We start from the raw sequence: 21,326 nt of genomic DNA, 5'->3' as shown, positions 1-21,326 counted from the left end.
CTACCAAAAAAAAAACAAAAAATGGGTGAAAAACATTTATCTATACATCTGGGAAACTCAGTGAACTCCAAGTAGGTTAGACTCCAAAAGATTCACCTGCAGGCACAGCAAAGTAAAAATGTTGAGACAAGGAGAATATCCTGAAAGCAATAAGAGACTAAGGACTCATTCTGTAGGTGGGAGAAATGAACGGCTAACCTCTCATTAGGTACAGTGGACCCAGAAGGCAGTGGGACAGCACAAAGTGTGAAAGAAACACACAACAAAAATCTGCCACCTTAGTATGTCTACCCAGCAAAGACATCTTTCAAAAATGAAGGTGAATTAAAGACATTTTCAGATTTCAAAAACAAAACAAAAAACTAGAGAATTTGTTGTTAGCTTACAGGAAATACTAAAAGGAGGTTCTTTAGGCTGAAAGCAAATGACCCCAGATGACATTTTAAATTCAGATGAGAAAACAAAGACTGCCAGTAAAGGTAACTATGAAATTATAAATGCATAATTTTTTTGCTTTCTTCTTTTAGCCAATTTTAAAAAGTGGTTTTAGAAAATAACACATACATAATTATGATGTGCATGATGATACAACATTGAGAAATGAGGTGCATCTGGCATTGGTAGCACAATGGAGGCAGATGGAGCAAACCTCTATTGAGGATGGAGACGGACGCCATGGTGACCATGTCCTCAGGAGGAAAGGTGGAGAAGGCTGGTAAACTAGCTCTGTAGCTTGTACTGCTCGCCTCTCTTCTTTAAAGACAACATTGTACAGAGTAGCAATTATGACAGTGTTTTGGGGTTGTGTAACAATATTATGTGTGTGTGTATATATATATATTATAATGTATTGTGTATACCAATAATAGATGAGATGGGGAAGTGGCACTAGAACTGAACAGGAGTACTATTTCTGTATCTCCCTGGGATCCTGTGAGTGAAGGAATGAGAGAGAGGTTACACTAGAAAATATCTATATTATGTGGTGTGCATCTCCAAATATGTAACAGTGAATCCCACCATTGTGTATAAACGCATCATTAAAAATATGGAAAAATTTTAAAAGAAAATATCCAATTAATGAAGAGGAAAATAGCATCAAAAAGTCTATTCCCTTGTCACCCCAAAGGGCTTTTATTAAGATGCATTTTACACTTTTAAAAGATTCTACTGGAAAAGAAATTTCATCAGGTTTCTGGATGGAGCCCTCAGCCATCTCTGACTTACTCTGGGTCTGTTTTTCCAAAGTGTCTTTTAAATGTGCTTGTGAGGAGAAAGGCAAGAGCTGTGCCCTGAGGGAGACAGAGTTCGGGGCTGGTTCCTGGTTCTACTGAGGGTCGCTTTTCCCTCTGCAACACCGGGTTTCAAGCATCACCCTCAACACTCAGTGAGATAATGACAGGGAAGTGCTTGACACCACCTCTGCCTCCGTTACACCCCTCACATCTGATGTGCAGGCCTGCACCCTCTGTGAGCAGATGCTGGGCTCTCCTGCTCCTCAGCCTCCCACTGGCTGCAGCACCAGCTCAGGTGATAGACTGGAGCAATGCATTGGATGGAAAGTATCAGGTAGAATGTGCAAGGTGTCTTGGTGTGACTGACTTGTGCCCTCCCCAAATTCATAGGTTGACAGCCTGACCCCCAGTATGACTACACTTGAAGGTAGGGTATATAAAGAGGTAGTTAAGGTTAAATTAGGTCATGAAGGTGGTGTCCTAATCCAGTAGGACTGGTGTCATTATAAGAAGAGACACCAGGGAAAAGACACGAAGTGAAAAGCTGGCGGGAGGACACAGCAAAAAGGCACAGTCCGCTTGCTTAAGAGTGTGCTCTCAGAAGGAACTGAAGTGGCTGGCACCTTGACCTTGGACTCGCCAGCCTCCAGAACCATGAGAAAATAAGTGTCTTGTTTCTGAGGCACATTATGTTATGGCAGCCAGAGTAGACTACCATACATTAAAAGTGGAGACTCAGTGTTCTTTCTCATACCCACCTGAGTGACTGCCAATTTCTGCCTCCTTGAGCAACTGGGGAAGCGGCCCCATTCAGAATTGTAAAGGTGGAAGCCAGGAAGATGTAGTAAATTAAAAATGGCTGCCTTGGAGGTTGTCTTCTCTCTGCTCCATCATGTCTGTTTGCCATCTGTCCACCTGCTATGGGGTCTGGCTGATGTGCACAGTGGCACTTAGAAACAGGATGGAATGTTAGCAGCCATTCCCAAAATGCCAGGTTTGCTTTGGGTTTTGACCCCTTCCATCTCTCCCTGCTATAGCAGTGTTGATTCATCATGGGTGTTTTCAGATCTGCTTTGCGCTTTCTCTGTTTTCCACTCCTTGGATATGAGATTTGATCTTCTCATGCAGCCTTGTTTAAGATCTGCAGAGTGCTATATCTATTTGACTTTATTTGAAATTTTAAGGCTTTTCTTAATGTTGTTCCAAGTGATCTGATGAATGTCGGACTCTAGAATTTATACCTTAAAAGGCTGAATCGCTGATGTGTTTGGAGACTTTCTTCTGACTATCTAGGGCAGGGCAGCTAAAAACCCCTTTGGAATTAGTGTCAAATTAGTGTCAAACTTTAATTAATAAAGTTGTTTTTTAGAGCTCTTTTAGGTTCACAGCAAAATTGAGGGGAAAGTAGAGAGATTCCCACATCCTCTGACTCCACATAGAAAATCTTTCTCGGTAGTGTTCATGAGGAAAGGAGGAGGAGATTGTTGTTTAAAGAAATAGTAAGGTTAGAGGTGTCAGGCCACCCACCCAAGTCTGGTAGGAACGTGGGCCCAGAGCCCAGCATAATATCACCGGGGTGCCCAGTGACTACCTGTGGGGCCCAGCGAAAACCACAGGAGATGTCACCAACTGGATCAGATATAATTTCTGGGCAGGTGATCTCATTGCTCATACCTCAGGCTATCATTCTTCAGAAATAATGTGTCACTTAAGGTTTAAATCCTAACTTCCACCCAAATCCTATCTCATTTGACCCTTAGCAAGACCTAGAAACATTAAATTTAACATCGTGAGTTGTGGTCTACAAACTCTCACATGCACTTTCTTATTTGAGATTTTCAACAAACCTTCTGTTGGTTTGTTTTTTGGGTACTAAGGGGTTTAAGGCAAGCGCTCTACCACTGAACTACATCCCTCTCCCAGCAAACCTTGTAGGTAGGACTATTTTTCCCACTTTATGGCAGTGGCCGTGGATTCAGAGTCAGGCTTTCCAACAGTCAGACAGTTGGTTGAGGGTTGGGGATGAAGATGGAGATGGCACACTGGCTCCATGAGCCCTCTCTTGGTCCAGTGTTTCCTAAAGGGCAGGTCTGCTATTAAAAAACCATTCAGTGATGCTTGTTAAAGCATGGTAAGGACAGTTTTTTAAAGGACTACCTCAATGTGTTCAGAGACACAACAGGGTCTTGCATTCGGGAGAGAGATTAGGCGCAGTTTCAATTACAGAGGGCAAGTAGAAACATATAGCCAAAGAGTAGGGTGGGGATCAGTGGATGGAAAATTACTTAGAACATCAGGGGTCAGGGGGATTCTGACTAAACTGGTCTAACCAGTTTTTTTACTAAGGATAGGCCAGAGTTACTAGTCATGTACTAGAGTAGTGGTGGTGGTAAGGGATGATGATCTTGGTCAGCGATGATGATCTTGATCAGCTATGGATGATGATCAGAAACCTGGGTGGGAGGTCCTTGCTAAACTACCTAAGCAGGGCTCTTGGCTAAACCTGGATCCTTATTAGGTAGTGCACAGATGGGCCTAGAAGAATGTTCAGGATCCAAAGTTTGGCCAACAGAGAATCTTTGTCACTGCCCCTGGTAGGAGAGCAGCAAGCTTTAGATTTGAATAGTTAAGTAAATATTTAGCTATCAAAATAGTTCATGTAGCACATTTGTTAAAAATTTATTTGAAGAAAAACTCATGAGCCATAGTATGTCATGGTAGAAGCAATGGCCCCCTGGGTGCCTGCAGTTCAGAAAGTACTGTAGGGTCCGTGCCAACTTTGGGAGATGACAACTTCTTGTCTCAGCCTTGTTGGTTGTGCACAGAATGTCCTCACTCAGACTGGGAATAATGATTTTCTGTGGTGGCCAGGCTTTGTTGTAAGGAGCAAATGACAAAATAGAGTGAGCATAATTTATATCATTTTGGGTACTTTGCCAGTGTAGCACAGTAGTTTGGGTGGGTGGGGATGGCATGGGGATGAGGGGTGGCAGGTGGTGCAATGAGGTGCCCAGAGGGTGATTTGCCTGAGACTGAATGGCTAAATGAAGACCTGAACCAGGCCAAGAGCCTAGGTGTTCTGACTTTGTGTCATTTGTGTCCATTGCATTTCTCTGCCTCTCACTGATAGTAGGTAGATGTGCCCTATGCGGCTGTACTGAGTGTGCTGTTGGTTTTCAACTGCACGGCTGTTAGGATCCTTGGCTATGTGTACAGTAGCTCAGGCTAATTTACGACCTCAGTCATCTTCATGCAGCGTGCCCACTGCCTCCCCATCCAGCGTTCTGGAATGTTGTGAATGTGTTCACCTTGCCCAGTGAGTAGGCAGTTCTCTCCAAGAGCCTAGTTCTCACTGAGCTCCACTTATAGGGCCAGATCATAGTCTAGGGTGTTAGGTGACACCTGTGTTCTCCAGATGAGAGAGCTCATTCCACCTGCAGAGGTCCACCCTGCCTGGCTGCACTGTCAGTGTCCTGGCCTGTGTTAAGGAGGCTGGGCCTGAAGTGGGCTGGTAAGGGGAGGCTTAAGGGGTTCGGAGGATGTACCTGCTTCATGCCGGTTTCCAGCTTTTAGTTTTTCTGCAGGTTTCTTCTAATGAGAGATGGCAACAATCTGAAAATTGAATTTTGAAAACATATTTTCTTTGTTCCCTTTACTACCCAACTGCCAAGAATATTTACAATAAAATGTAAAAAGCCTAAGTAGAGCTTTTAATTAGCTTTCACTGTCTCGGTGGTAGTAGCATTACATGTGCTATGTGGCAGGGAGAAACTTTGTGGGGGCCTTTGTTCTCATTGCATTCTCTTTATTTCAGAATTCAGCTGCAAATATTTGAGAAAAAAGAAGTAATGGCTAAAGTACCTCTTGACACTTTTCTTAGGATTACACAGATATCCCAACCCATTCACATTCTCTTCAGAAACATAACCAGCTTAGGAATCTTTCTGGAATAAGGCCACAGTGAAAGAAAGGGAAACTAGTTCTAGCAGCTTTTTGGAACAATCTCACTTTTGTACTGCATGGGAGAGGTAATTTGGAAAGTCTAGCTCCAAGACAAAATATGGCCCTGGTATAAGGTTTTTGCTAATGGACTGGAAATTTCTTGGGTTTTTGAGTTATCAGGTGGTTTTAGTTTCTTTTGTTGTTTGAGTTTTATTTTTTATATCTGCAGAACCAATGCATCCTTCAGAGCTGGTGAGCATGGCTTGACTTTAGGTTTCGTTGTGCTGGTGTCAGACTGATCTTTGGAACCCTTGCAGACCTGCCGGGCTAAGGGAGTTTCCCTTTGTGTGATGGTTGTAATTGTTGCCTGTCTGTTCTTCAGCAGGTGCATCTTGACCCAGCCTTACCAGGCCTGAGCACAGGTCACTCTTTGCTCAGCTGGTAAGGAATGATGCTCATTGCAATCCTTGTAGATTAGGCAGGATCCTTCCGGTTTGGATCAAGTGAGCAAGAGGTTTGTTCTCCTTCCCCCTCCTCCTCCTCTGACTCCTTTTTCTTTTTTTATAAGAATATGGAGCACTGAAGTTCTTTGAACACTTTACCTTAGTAAAGTGTTCCACCCATCAATAAATGATTAAAACGGTTTCCATTTTTACAGTTAAAGCAGGTAGATAATATACCACTTCACTAGAGAGCTACATATAGTTAAGCATGCAGAATGTGTGATTCAGTATTTCCGAGGTACTTAGAAGACCAAGACATCTCTCCTTGATGTTGATTTGCTGGTGAGGAAGCTAGAAACAGAATTGGCTGGTGGTGCCCACTGGGAGGCCTTGGGCAGGTCGTTCCTAGTCTCCTGGCTTCCTGCCTTGATTCAAAAATAACTTTGTCTTCCTGGCATTTCATTGATCTGTGGTTGTTGCTTTGCATTTGGAGCCCTTTAAGGAATTTTGTTGCTACTTAGAAAATATGTTTTCTCTTGAAGCCAACTTCTACATTTGTGAATTAGAAAATAAGCTTTCTTAGTGGTGATAAAAATAAATCAGAATTACCCAACTCAAGGCACCTGAAACACAGGAACTTTCAAATTATTATTTGTTCTGCTCTTTCAGTGGTGATCTAGGAAGAAATAATGTATATAGAGTGAATCTGCCAGTGCCTCACGGGCTCACGTGCTATCCTGCTGAAGGTGCCAGGGTGAGAATGGCAGAGGGATCAGCAGGAACAAGGGGTTTGGCTGGAGCTGGAATTCTGCACACTGTTATGCATTGCAGACACCAGTGTTTGCAAATAGGCCTAAGACCATCTTCAGATAAGTATCCTCCCTTTGTTTTCCTGAAGCTCCATTAGCAGGGAGTTTTGAAGGTTGCCTGGATTTCAAGTCTTGAATTAGTAATTTGCTTTCCAGTAAATAAAACTGAAACCTGGCTTTGCTTTCAGTATAAATTAGAATGTGGAGCTTCCCATTCTTAAAGGTCTTGAGTAGTACCAAGTCAGTGGGTTAGTCAGCTTTCTGTCTCTGTGACAAAGGACCTGAAATGAATAACTTAAAAGAAGGAAAGATTTATCTTGGCTCATGGTTTCCTAAGTTTCAGTTCATGTTTACTGAACCCTACTGTTTTTTGAGCCTGTAGTAAGGCAGCACCTGGTAGTGGGAGCATGGAGTAGAGAAAACCTGGTCACCACATGACAGCTGGGAAGGAAGATAGACAGGAAGGAGTCAGGCTTCTAATGTCCCTTTCAAGAGTGTGCCCCTGACCATTTAACTTCCTTCTATGCCCCATCTCCTGAGAGTTCCACCACTTCCCTATAGTGCCACCCACTGGTGACCAGTGTTATGGGCCCTTGGGACATTTAGGGTCCAAGCATCTGACTAGCCCCTCTGGGAGCTAGTGAGAGCTTATCTCCTATGTCAAGAGTGCACTTTGCTGTTAAGTACTAGTAAAGGCTTTGGAATGGTTGTATCTCATGAGCAGGCTGACCTTGGGCAAGGCCCCCACTGGCCTGCCATTTTTATGTGGCCTGCACTGCCCTTGTGTTGAGCTGGTTTACTCTCTGTGGTGCTTCCCTTGTTAAACTTCTTGACCATTGAAGTTTTTGTAAGAAGAATGGGATGTAGGCTTCATTCTTGAACTGTAGAATATGTGTCACCAGTGTGAATTGAGGTCAGCATGGTGACTGTTTCTCAAAACACCTTGATACATCATCACTTGTCAAACCAGAATGTTTTCCAGTAAATGAATGGAACCTGTTGGGAACCATAAGAGAAGGAAATTGCAAGTACTTGTACAAAAATAACAGAAGCCCCTGCTCATAGAGCCAGCTTGTCACCGTAGAAGCCCTGTCTTAAGTTGCAGCTTGCTGATTCATGGTGTGTGGGGGGTGCATTGCCCATCCTGTTTTCCCACTGAAATATCTTGTTTCTGTGCAATACTTACCTAAGTGTTGGCTCCTCTTTTTGCCTTTTCACTTTACTATAAGTTGGTATTGTTGGCTAGGCTTATCTCAATCCTGTTCAAAAAGTTTTGTTTTTTTAATAATTTTAGTTGAAATATTTTGAACAAAAACATTGACTTTGTTTTCAAGGAGCTTAGTTTCAGCCCAAGAAATGGAAATCAATCATGAAGAATACAAAGAAGCTGCTCCCATCCTGAAGTGTTCTTGCCTTCTCCAGGAAGATCCATTTCCTCTTGGTATCTGTGTTGCTTAATATGAAGGCTGGAGATCGGGTCAGAGCCTGAGCGACCACAGGGGACACTTGTAAAGATGATGGGCGGGGAAAGAGAGGGAAATACCATTTAGTGTGTTTTGAATCTGAACTGTTTCCTTCCAGGGGTTCCTGAAAGGGGTGGAAGGAAGAAAATTATAGTCCAATAAATAATATAAGACAAAAATAATAGATGTGAAAGTGCTTAAAAAACGAAAACCTCGACTATGCCTAAAGTAGTGTCTCGGTCGGTTGTCTGCTCCGATACCCGGGATCGCGAGGAATATGATGATGGTGAGAAGCCCCTCCACGTCTACTACTGTTTGTGTGGCCAGATGGTCCTGGTGCTGGATTGTCAGTTAGAGAAGTTGCCCATGAGGCCTCGCGACCGATCCCGTGTGATTGATGCTGCTAAACATGCTCACAAATTTTGTAATACAGAAGATGAGGAGACTGTGTATCTTCGGAGGCCTGAAGGCATTGAACGACAATACAGGAAGAAGTGTGCCAAGTGTGGACTACCGCTCTTCTACCAGTCCCAGCCGAAGAATGCCCCTGTGACCTTCATCGTGGATGGAGCAGTAGTGAAATTTGGTCAGGGTTTTGGGAAAACAAATATATATACTCAGAAACAAGAGCCTCCAAAGAAGGTGATGATGACCAAACGGACCAAAGACATGGGCAAGTTCAGCTCTGTCACCGTGTCTACCATTGATGAAGAGGAAGAGGAGATTGAGGCTAGGGAAGTTGCTGACTCCTATGCACAGAATGCCAAAGTGATTGAAAAACAGCTGGAACGCAAAGGCATGAGCAAGAGGCGACTGCAAGAGCTGGCTGAACTAGAAGCCAAGAAAGCTAAAATGAAGGGGACCTTGATTGACAACCAGTTCAAATGACCAAAGCTTTTCTCTGAGCCCAGATGGAGGCAAGCATTTAGATCAAGAAGAAAAATAACTTCTTGATTATATGGACTGGTTTCTGTTTATTCCCAGGAGAAGGCATTACTTTATTTCCCATTGACTTTCTTGTATTCAGCGAGGTCTTTGAGTCCATTTGACCTGCTTTCTAAGAGGTGGATGTTTCTAAGTCTTTATGTAGGTTTTCTGTACTAATTTTTGTCCATTTGATGTAAACTTCTTCAGCTGTGTAAGAACTTTATGAATAGATCAGTGCTTGAGTGTCTCTATTTTATAAAATGACTTTTTATTCCTTTTCCAGTTAATAGAATATTGAAAGACTTTTGGAAAAAATATTATGTTGTGTCATAGAGAAAAGTAGCATGGATTATATTTAAAATTACAACAAGTCATATCCTTTTAAGTAACTCTGTCTCTGGTCTTAGAATGGTTCTTAGGAATGGCCATGATTTGAATCTTTGTACTGTCAGCAGAGTTCCATTGAAAGCCAAAATCTGCATAAAGCTCTCTTTACTTCAAATATTGGAGCTGTAGGTGAGCCATACTATATTAGACTTTATACTTAAAGAAGGAGATGCCACAGGGCTGGGGATACTGCTCAGTCATAGAGTGCATGCTAGGCATGTGTGAGGTCCTGGGTTCCATCCTTGGCACCACATATGCATGTGCATGCTCGCACTCGTGTGCTCACATACCCCAAAAGGAAAAGCCAGATTGTAGTGAGGGAGTTGGTTAGCTCAAATTTGAGTTAAAATAGGGTCTTAATAAGTAACCCAAGGGAGATACCATCTAGTGAGACAGCTAGGAGTACTGCTTCTCTGTGTGGTACATGAGATAAACAAAATTATCTGCTAGTATCTTTTATTTTACATTTGCTATTTGCAGAGGAATGTTGTGTGTATAAATATTATTTTATGTCATGCTGCTTCAATGATGTCAATATCTGTGTATTTATTTGAATCCATATTTTTATCTGTTCTCCATATTACAAAGTGTGGGGTCAAAAAGCACGTTAACCTCCTCATTAATCTACTGTGGATTGCAGTTATTAGCAAGCACCCAAGACTTGTTTTTGAGGTGCTGCTGGGAAATGGTAGTACAGTTTTCTTTGTGCCCTTTCTGATTTCTTTATTGCATGGAAAAGTAGGTTAGAACCAGGTAGATGTATTCTAGCCTGAGCTGGACAAAAGGGGGGGATGGAGTTCCTGGGAAGGCTTCAAATGGGGCATGTTATCATCTTCCAAGTTATTCTCCTACATCCAGTGAGGCTTTCGCAACTGAATCTTCTTCTCCACCTCATCTCTTATCCTTATTCTGAGAAAGAAGTAACCATCATGTGGGTGAACAACTCTGACCACCTCACAGTTTCTCAACCTCAACTCCTGACAATGACCTCTACCTTTACTTCACTGTAGCCATAAACTCCCATGATTACAGTCTGGATATCATCTGTAACACCTCTGAAATCCAATATTTTATTCTTTGACTACAGTCATACTCAATTCTTCTAAAGCTGTTTTATTTTTAGATTTGAAGGGTGATTATTAGTAGTAAATAATGAAAAATAGTACTAGTAATAGAAAAAGTACTCACCACTCTTTATTGAGTACTTAGTATGTGTCAGATGCCAGGGAAAGTACTTTACAGGTATTATCTAAACAACATGATAATTCTTTAAGATGTTACTGTACCCATTCTAAAAATTAGTATTCTGACACTCAGAGAGTTTAAGTTTCCCAAAATCCTGTATGTGGTAAAGACAAAAGTTTGATTTAAAAACTAAAACATGAAAACTGCTTCTCCTGTATAATTTTTAGAATATATATTATTAATATCAGAACGCATTTTCATTTCGAGAAACCAAAAAAGTGCATTAACTCCCTATAACAAATCTGTGGTTACATTTCTACATATTTTCTGAAATATTTGTCTTTAGACTAGTTCTAAACCATTTCAATATCTGGTTCATGTTGTATGTTTTGCTTCATCTATATGATTAAAAAATGTTATGTCATTAGCACCAAGCAACATATGCTCTTTATTATGTTTTATTCTTTTATGTTGAAATAATTGTTTAAAAATTAGCATAGTTCCTCTATTCTATTAACTCATATTATTTTATAGCAGATAGTGTTTTAATATTAGTATAAGAGGTAAAGAGCCATATTGAAATTTTGGAGAGAACCACCTCCCCCCTTTTTTGCAAAATATTCACTATGAAAAAATACTAAATGTTTGTGAAATTAAAAAAAAAAAAAACCTCCAGAAGTGAAAATGATTGCATCTTTTATAAGCTTTTGGTTGTAACTTGAATTAATGTGCTCTGTTTTGCATATGAGAAAGAGGACTGGACTAGTAAGGCCAGTTTTTAGGTCCTGACTTCTCTCCGCAGCTGTGACCTTGAGGGAGCTCCTCTACCCCAGTGTACCTGGCTGCCAGGTGTTAACTCAAGAATCTCCATCCTCATTGCCCTGCCCTGCAGTAAGAGAACCAATGCGTCAAGAGACATGGAAGACATCTGCAGGATGTGTCATGGTGCTCACACATACACTTCCTCCCCAGTGAGGATTACTACCCAAGGAGTCTCTGGGCAGGGTGTATCTGCCCACCGAGGCCAGAGGAAGGCAGGCAAGCAGCCAGAGGCATTGCAGGCTTGATACCTCTTGGTCTCCCATGGGTTGGAAACATGGAGAAATTTGACCCTTGGCATATACCAGCAGCAGACATCGATAAGCCCTGGAGGAGTATGATGCTGTAAACAGACTGAAGGCAAATGATGGCTGCTCTTCCCAGGCTTGAGGAGGGTGGGCACCACCTTGAGTTTGGCACCTCCAGAAGCCCTCCCCTGGATGGGGCAGGTGTCAAGGAGAGAGGACCAGTGTTTTTTCAGAATTGTGCCATATTTTGTTCTGTAATTTCTTTGATTTAAAAGATGAAAAGTGACTTGCTGAAGTATCCACCACCTTGGATTCTTTGACTCCCTGTTCATAGTCCAGGGAGGGTAGAGCTGTATCCTGCTCCTCTTCCTGCTTGACAGCTCTCAGGAAGTGGCTAGCCACAGTTGTTTTAACCAGATAGCTTCTGGGTGGCCTCATGCAGGGCAGGGGTGAAGTAGGGGTATAACATTGATTAACTTAACTGGAGTCAGTTAAGCTGTGATCCTGCAGTGGTTCCCATGCAGCAGCCCCCTGTGCCACATTAAAGTAATATAAACCTGAGTTCATTTATGTTGGGGTTTTGCTTGCCATTAATTTATAAGTCTCTTTTAGCAGTTTAAGAGCTCTAAAAAAGAAGAGTTTATTCCTAATTCTGTGTTTATGTAATGTATTTTAAACAGTATAAAAAACTTCTACTTAACACTGGGATTTCTTTCATTTTTCTCTTTGCAATCTTAAGAAACACTTGCTGTAAGTAAGTCTCGATTGGCTACTACTAAAAGTTGAGATGGACTGAGGTGATTCTGTCTATATTCCCCCAATCTCTTTGTAGGAACTCTCCTTCACCCAAACTCTTAAGTAGTGTGGGAGGTCTGGTGCTATAGTAGGACCCCAGCCCTCCAGCCATGGGTACCTGGCTTGAGCTGAGCCCTTCGATTACTTTCCCTGGAGAAGGCTGGGAGAGGAGCCACTCAGTCAGCCTCTCTGGGGGCTTACACGACACTGGGGAGTTTAAAGTTGGGGGCTGCCTTAACTTCCCACTACGTAGACTGGCTCATCTGTGAGTGAGGAGACTGATACGGATAAGCAGAGGGGAGCTGAGGAGGGCTGCCTGTCTCTTGGCTTTGGAGTTCATGTGCAACCTGAGGAGGACCAAGGAATTTCCTGTACAGGGGGACCTCAACTCAGAGTGAGTGGGGTTCTCGACAGACATCAGAGAAATTAGTTTAAGGACAAGTTAGAGGCATATAGGTTTAAGAAAGCAAGGAATACATGTTCAAGGGAGAACATGGGCTATCTCAGGAGTGAGAGACACTTTAGAGTTCTTGGGCTCTTTTAAAGGAAACTTGATGAGTGGACATGGAAGGTATAGAAGGTTGACATAAGTTTATGGAGGTCTGGTCATTCTCAGGATCTTTAGGCCTAGGTGGTCTCCATTATTTGATCAGTAGATAATATTGGGAAGTACCCTGTATTACAGGTTTCTTAAAATAGTGCATCTCTCTTTGCTTAATTATTATGTGGGCTGATTAAGAGTGCACAAGTTAACTTTTTTAAGTGGGTGAATTTATGTTAATTCTTAAGATTTACAGATTTCCCAAAAATTTGGTAGTGATAGGCCTGAGAGAGAGAACTGGGTTGGGAAGTGAGGGTATGAGGAGCTTTAGAACAAAGCTTTTAAATTAAGCTTATATTTTCTTATTCTTCCTTTTGTCTCTACCTTTTATTTTTTTTTTTTTCTATCCTACTTCAGATGGGCTTGACTAGCTGTGTTCCTGCTCCAGTTTTCTAAGTCAGTCTAGAATCTTTAGGACACACGGGATGAGCTTCCACTTAGGCTAATTTGAGTGAGTTGGGTTTCTCCACTGTTGTGCAGCAGAGGAGTACTGGCTGTTAATGCAGTAGTCCCCCTTGACCTCAGGGGATATGTTCTAAGCTCCCCAGTGAGTGCCTAAAACATGGATAGTTCAAACCCTATATATACTATGTTTTTTCCTAGACATGCATGTCTCTGATGAAGTTTAATTTATAAATTAGGCACAAAGATAACAATAATAAGCAACAAAAAATAGGACAATTGCTGTATTATAATAAATAGAACAATTATAATAGAAAGTACAAGAAAGATTAATTGAACACAAGCACCACAATACCATTAGATCTCATAATTGAGATGACTGCTATATGTCTAACAGGTCAGTAGCATATACAGTATGGATACAGTGGACCAAGAGATGATTCACTTCTTGGACAGAATGGAGTAGGACAGGTTGTATCATGTTGCTCAGAATGGCATGCAATTTAAAACTGATGAATTGTTTACTTCTGGAATTTTCCATTTAATGTTTTAGTCATTTGAAAACTTGGAAAGTGAAACTGCAGATAAGGAGATAATGTCTTACCTGTTTGGATGACGATAGCAAAAGTCTCCAGAACCTGTCTACCATGAAAGCCTCATTGTTGAACCCCTTAGGAATGGGGGCATGGGGTGCTGTCCTAAGGAGGCATGAGTAGCTGTGATCATCCTACTCCTGAAGGAGAAGGAGGAGAGGCAGAACTTGAGATGGAGGCCTCCTGGTGGAGGTAGGGTCCAGCTTCCTGTGGCCTCTGGGTGGAGGGAGGTAAAAGCAGCCACCAGGACAGGCCTTCCCGGGCTTGGGTTTGGGTGGAAGAAGAAAAGAGAATAGAAAGACCTGCCTCAGGCAAAGAACAGGGCACACCTAGCCTGTTACTGGAGTTCAGAGCCCCACCCAGACACCGAGGAGCCCAGGCCAGGTGGGTTTACATTGTGTAGACTTCTAGCTGTATCTTCTAGGACAAGCTTGAGTAAGTGCCCTGGGTTGGTGGGGGGCATCTGGATGTGTGATACTTTCCTTCAGGGGTTGGTGTGGACCCTCACTCAGATAAGTTGACCCACAGGTCACAGGTAAGCCATTGTCCTTGTCACTTTGGCTCACAGTTTTCAGAAACCATGTGTTCTCATTGATGTGGGAGTTGGTAGATAATGATGGTTTCCTCAATCCATTTATACACCTATTTGTAAATTTCTGTGGCACTAATGGAAGGTCTTCCCTGCCAACATAGAGGCGAACTTTCAGTTAATTGTGGGAGGGTTTCAAGTGGCTGAGTTGACAGTGGAGCAAGAAATGAGACTTGTTAAAGCCATTGACAGTCATAGGAGAGAGAACAGCACTGACACTGTGGACATTGTCTCCAGGACTCCATAGGCAGCCCTGATGACTCCATAGGCAGTCACCATTCAACACAGGGTTCTCATTGTCTTTGTTGTATTGGGAAACTCATCAAATGACAAGTGTCGCTTCGTGCATGGGAGTGAGAGGGGAATGTCTGAGAACACTAGATTGATTGACCACAAGAAAAGCCTCCAGAACCCCTGGTGCTGGCACAGGAGTAGGGGGTGCCCTGGCTGGAAAGGAGCAAGGGTGGGTTCCCGAGGAGGTTAGGCCACCACCAGTGTGGCCTCAGATTGTCTGCCATATATGTTTTTGTTACATTTCTTGTGGCATAGCTCCTGATGAAGCTTCCCTGTTCGTCTCTTGAGTTCCTAAATTTTCCATAATGGACCTTCAACTGTTTGTGTAAGAAAATACCAATTTATGCATAAGAAACAACATGAGATATAGAAGCAAGAAAGTGTAGGTGTTTAAGAAAAAGTGGCTGAAGCATGAGGTAGGAGGGTTTGTTATAGCAGAGGTGGCCAAGGGGACCACACACCAACCACAGCTGCTCTTGATGCCCGGTTAATGTCACATCTGCTATTTTTAACTCATCTCTCATCACCCAGACTGCAAGCACCCAGACCCAGGGCTTGGCGCACGTGCTGCTCGGCACAGGCATTTTACTGCGCTCTTTTCAGGGTGTCTTATTTTCAACTACTTCCTATACCGATAATCCCCTGGAGGTTTGTGGCTTGTAGGTAGACCACTAGGGGCCAGGCTTCAATTCTAACCTGACCTTGAAGGCCTCTTGGAGAAGTTGAGATTCAGGAAGGACACAAAGAAAGTGAGGCAGCTTCTCCATTGTCCCAGGAAGAAGAGTTCCAGAGAGGGGAGGTTGGTGTGAAGGCCTTCCAGGTGAGGTCTGACCAGCAGGCAGGCTGGCCTGGGCAGGGTGAAGATGCTGCTGGAAGGCTCAGGGTCCTTACTGCTGCTGTCGTAGATAGACTGGGCTGTAGGAGGGACACTGGTCAGAAGCCCAAGGCGGGGGTGCTCGAGTGCTGAGGGGGTTGAAGTCTATATCTGTGGGGAGGGTTGAGCTGACAGAATCGTGATGGATTGGGATGCAGATGAGAGGAGGAATCAGAGAAGGCTTGCCCTGATTTTGTTTTTTGCTCTGAGCAGTGGAAAAGATGGAGCCACACTGACTGAGATGGGAAAACGAGAGGGGCTTGGGACCAGGAAAGAAAGGCGAAATCATCTGGGCTCGTTCTGCTCTTGTGAAAATTGTCCTCTGCTCAGTCATTTAAAGGATGTCCACTGGCCTATCTAATAATGTCTCTGTTTGGGCTGCTGTACAGTACCTGAGACTAGGTCGTTCATAAACAACAAAGATTTATTTATTACAGTTCTAGAGGGTAGGAAGTTCAAGATCACGGTCTGGTGAATGCGTTCTTGCTGTGTCCTCACATATGGAAGACAGAAGGGCAAAAAGGGCCTAGCTAGTACCCCTCAGCCCTTTTATACGGCACTAGGCCCATCCAAGAGGGTGGAGCCTTTCAGACCTAATGGCCGCCTAAAGGATTACCTGTTTTATTTTGGTTTTGTGGTATTAGGCATTGAACTTGGGGCTCTGTACCACAGGGGTACACCCCCAGTCTTTTATTATTATTATTATTTGTTTTGAGACAGGGTCTCACCAAATTGCCAAGGCTGGCCTCAGACTGGCAATCCTCCTGCCTCAGCCTCCTGCCTACCTGGGATTACAGGCAGGCACCACCTGGATCACACTTTTCATACTGACTATTAAGTTTCAACCCACAAATTTTGGGGGACCACTCAGGGCATCAGTTCTAACCTGGGCTGACCAGCATGGTGACCAGCCCCCTGAATTAGAGTCTGGGGATGTGCATTAGTATCTGGGCTTAGTCATTATTTCAGTTGCCATGTTCATTAAAATAATGAGGCCTGTTAATGTCTATTAAATTGGGTGAAAACTCGTTACCATTGTCACTGGTAGAGAACAGTGCTGGAGAAATGGGAAGCCAGAGGTACAGGGTTGATCATCTCCCAGGTAGCACAAGCAGGTGGGGAGCGGGGGCAGGTGTTTGTGTCTGTGGGTGAGAAGGGATGCAGATTACTGGCACTTTCTTATCTTCCTTTGCTTGATTTTCTAAAGCACTGTCTTTTCTGCTCTTAAGCACTAGCAGCTGCACTGATGCTCCGCAGCATGGTGAGTTCTTTGGTCAGAGCTTTCCTCCCTGTAGTCCTCTTCCCCTGTGCAGGTACTGGGAGCAGAAAGTGCCAGAGAGCTGAGCTCTGCCGAGGGACAGAGAAAGCCTCTCCAGCATAGAGAGCTGCTTAATAGATGCAAAGCCTGGAACATCAGAGCATCCACCTCACTTTCTTCCCCAGGGAGCTGGGGTCTCCTCACCCATCCTTCTAACAGAGTTTTGTCCTCATTGTATGATTGGGGAAACTCAGGCACAGGGACGGGACCTTGGAGAAGGTCATATGCTTGTTTGTGCTTCACCAGGTGTCAGCTGTCTTCCCCACTGGTGTGACGCCAATGCCCAGGCTGCTCCACAAGCCATGGTGCCTCCAAGAAGGGCTTCCGTTCAGCAATACCCTTTATGTTTAATATTTGTTTTGGAAAACATGGTCACTATAATCTGCAACACAAGCAAGTGCTGAGGACTGTGGAGAAGAGCTCTGCTTAGAGGAGTCAGAGAAGGCTGGAGAGTTGGGTGGAACTCACCCAGACTTGGCTGTGGACAAAAGCCTTCCAGGCTTATTGAATCCCAGTATAAAAGCACCCCCAGTATAAAGGCACCCCCAGTATGAAAGCACCCAGGGCTGTCCTCAGGGGAGGAGAGGAAAAGCAGAGGTGAGAACCTCGCAACAGGCTCCTTGAGGGTGTTCTGGGTGTTTCTCTTCAGGGCATCCATTATTCCTTCTGTGCAGATTTGGAGCCTGAGGTTGAAGAAGTTGACAACTCTTGCAAGGCTGCCTTAGGGGAGGAGGACTCTGAAGTGGCATGCTTCGCAGATTGAACTGAAGGTGTAGGTTGCAGAAGGACAGGTGTGAAGAGCTTGCCGTGGAGTCCTAGGAGCCTGTGAGATCTGGGCCATAATACATGAGGAGCATGATGAAGACCTTCCTGTGTCCTCCCCAGCTCTTCTCTCCACTCTTCCTTGTCCTGGGAGCCTCTGGCCATTGTTCCACTATTACCTGATCCTTTGAGGCAGGTGGCATTGTTTGCCTTTTATGGTCGGGAGGCAGTTTGATTTTGCCTCAAAGATTAAGAACTTCCCTGTGCAGATGACTGCTGTTTGAAAGGGGAAGATTAAGAGACCGCCTCCTCTGCTGTTCTCTGGCATTTTAGTGAGGGAGGAGGCAAGGGGTGGGGAGTAGCCATTGGTTGAAGGAGTCTTCAGATCTGCTAAATTAAAATACAGGCCTTCTAGCTGGGCCTAGTCCTTCCCTCCTCTTCCTCCCAGAGCTCTCCCTTTAGCTTTTCATAACCCATGCCCAGCCCACCTGCTTTTATTCTCATCTGATGGCAGTGATTTTCTCTTGTACTGAACACCCTCCTCCTTGCCTCCTCGGTTGGCCGGACTTAAGGAAGGGTGGGTTTTACTGTCTTCCCGCCTGGGCGCACACTCTTCTCGGCACACCCTTCCCTGTCAAGGCTTGCGTTTCCATTGGAGCTATCGCATAGAGGTGTTCAGCCGCTCATTCATTCCACTCGTAAGGCAGAGCAGGTTTCTGCCACCACTGACTGTTGCTCTGGAACAGAAGCCAGGCTTTCCTGGTCCTGTGGGTGCCACCTGTCCCTTTGCGGGGATCAGAGAATGAGCTGTGGTGGCAGATGGGTATGTGGAGCCTCTCCTGGACCACCACTGCCTTTCCCTGGAGTGAAGACTCTGAGTTCTGGTCACCCTTACCTTGGTTCTCTTCCTCTCTGTGGGCCTTGCCCTGTGCCTCTTGCCCATCCCTGTCACTGTAGCTGTCTGGATCTGACCCATTTCATCTGTGGCACTGGTGTTTCACTCACCCTATGCCCACTTCCAGGTTTGTGCCTGTGTTGTGAAGTTTGCACCCATGTTGTTGTCAACCCTTATTTGCTGGGCTTCCAATGGGTCCAAGTCCAGGTGGAGTCCTGGGTAGCCTCAGTTCCCTCTGGCCCTAGGGAATGGGTGGAATAGAGGCTGATCTGGAACACCTCATGGCAGCAAGTGGCTCATCTTTTCGGCTTTGGTTGGATTAGCAGTTCTAGGACCACAACAGTGAAACTTCCCTCTTAGCACTAAGGCCATCTCATAACATGGAGTGTCTGGAACCTCAGGGTCTAGGTCTAGCCCAGGGGACATTGCAGGTAGAGAAGCAGTAGATGTGTTCTGGGTGTCCTGAGCTTGGCCTGAAGTTAAAGAGGGGGTGTGAAATTTGATTTCCTCTTTCAATTCTGATTCCAAAATATAGCTCTTAGAATCTCCAGAGTGATAAGTGTCTTTTCTATGCTAATGAGATAGCTGGTGGCTGGGGACTCCTGAACCACCTTCCTGAGGGGTTGCCAGGAACCAGTCATGTGTTTAGAGGGTTGGAAGTGGCTGAGCTGAAAAACCAGTGCTAATGATTTCATCAGTCATGCCTATTCAGTGAAGTTTCTGTGAACACCCAGAAGATGTGACTTCTGGGAGCTTCCAGCTGGCTGAATGTATGGAGGTTCCTGGAACGTGGCAGCCCTTCCCACAGGCCTTGCTCTGTGCATCTCTTCATCTGGCTTTCACCTGTACCCTTTGTAATAGCCTTTAGAATAAACCAGTAGTAGACCAGTAAACATGAGTAACTGTTCCTCTGAGTTCTGGAGCTGCTGTAACAAATTAATTGAACCTAAAGAGAGTCAGAACTCCCAGGTGATAGCCAGTGGGTCAGAAGTATAGGTGACAATCTGTGCTTGTGATTGACATCTGAAGTGGGGGGGGGCAGTCTTATGGGCCTGAACCCACAGCCTGTGGGATCTGACACCATTTTCAGATGGTGTCAGGATCAAATTGGATTAGAGTAGAGGTCTCCCAGCTAGTGCCGCTGGAGACTGTGCTGTGGAATTGATTGGTATGTGGGAATACCCCAGGTACCTGGGCTTCACAGACCTGTTCTCTATTGTGCGAGAATTGTAGCAGAAACTGAGTTTTTTCCTGGTTCCTGTAGGAGGCAAATGCTCTTGTCTGGTTGACTTTCTACTAATGTGAGATCTTTATTTCTCTGCGTTCTTCCTATTTCCTGGCCTCTTGGTGGTCCCTCTATCACCTGTGTGCTCCTTTATCCTGAATCAGCCATACTTCACCCAGAGAACAAAGCATCCTTTTCTCCCAGGCTGTGCTCAAGTCTTAAGTGCTGATTGTCATGTTTGTTTCATTAGAGTGGCTAATTGAGTGCCTGGTATTGCAGACATTTCAGGGTTACTAACTCTGGATGCTGTAACAAAACCCCCCAAACCTCAGGGTTTGCTATCCATTTGATGACATGTGTTCTCTTGCTGAAAGAGGTCCCATGTCTCCAGAGTGGGGAAAGGGGGCATGAGTTTCATGATCAATTGCTGCTTCATCCACAAAGGCTTATTTCTTTCTTAACTTAAGCCCAGTATGTATGTGGGGAAAAGGAGGCGAGAGGCTGTGCTCCATAGGATCTCAAGGACCTGATTTCCTTCCATCTTGTAACTCTGAGTTACCCTGGGGCCTTGGAATCATCTGCCTACTCCACTACAAGCTGGGAAGAGATCTCAAGAGTGTTTTACCATCCACATGTAGGCAGGTGCGTCTTCTGCACTCAGTCACACAGCTTGACAAAACTGGAAGGGGACTAGAGAGAAGGACCTGTCACTGTGCCTGAGAAAGAGGGTGGAGCCAGAGAGGTGAGCCCAGAGGCTGATGATTTGTTTAAGCATCAGGTATGCATTAGGCACCCTGGTGCAGGGTTAGGCTTGAGCTAGGCACCCCAGAGGACATGGGAGAAACACAAGGTTCCCAGATGGCTCTTCCACTATCACTCAAGGAAATGCAGTACCCTGAGGTACAGATGCTTAGCCCTGTCAGGGGAACCCTTGTCAGTAAGGTCTGTCTACAGTAAAGGCTTCCTGGAGGAAGGAGACATTTGTCATCTTAGGTTGTTATAATAGTAATTTTGGGTGCCCATGAGTGGTGAGACACCTCATCGAGCAGTGATATCAGCTATCCTGGATTCCAGCTTTTGAGAGAAAGTTCCTCTTCTTTCCACCTCCTAAAGTAGCTCTCCCTCAGGGGCCGCTGACTCACACTGACTCTCATACTTTTCATGGTCCTGTCTGTCCCTGTGTTTGTACTCTGCCTGTGTGTGCACAGTGGGGGCACAGGGAAGGTTCTTGGCTTGTTTGCTGCCACAAGTTAAGCAAAGGGCTGGGCGGGGCAGCAGAGGAGCCCCAGTCATATTTGGGCTTTTTGCTTTACGTGGATTCTGGTAGTTCATTCTTCACCTCCAGGTGACCTTGAGAAAAATCACCTGTCTGTACTTGTGCAATCTCATCTTTGCAACTTCTTTTGAAGATTATTTTCAGAAGAATGCCAGTGTATAAGATGGACCAAAGTGGAGTTCTTATGGTTCATCCCCATCCTCAGTACTATCTCAGCAGCCCCTGAAAGGCCACTGAAGTCCAG

The 21,326-nt window shown here is 44.5% G+C and overlaps 1 protein-coding gene and 1 pseudogene across 5 annotated transcripts in view; both read left to right on the top strand.

The window, feature by feature from the left end:
* The window catches only part of Inpp4a (inositol polyphosphate-4-phosphatase type I A), a 134,340-nt gene that overhangs the window by 46,995 nt on the left and 66,019 nt on the right, over positions 1-21,326 (top strand). The gene's annotated exons all lie outside the window — the stretch shown is intronic.
* On the top strand, positions 8,112-9,153 carry LOC114104498 (STING ER exit protein pseudogene; annotated as a pseudogene).

The sequence above is a fragment of the Marmota flaviventris genome, chromosome 14 (genome assembly GCF_047511675.1).
Source record: "Marmota flaviventris isolate mMarFla1 chromosome 14, mMarFla1.hap1, whole genome shotgun sequence".
In the NCBI taxonomy this organism is placed as follows: Eukaryota; Metazoa; Chordata; class Mammalia; order Rodentia; family Sciuridae; genus Marmota; species Marmota flaviventris.
The sequence above is the reverse complement of the archived record's forward strand: the minus strand, read 5'-3'. Positions and strand labels throughout refer to the sequence as shown.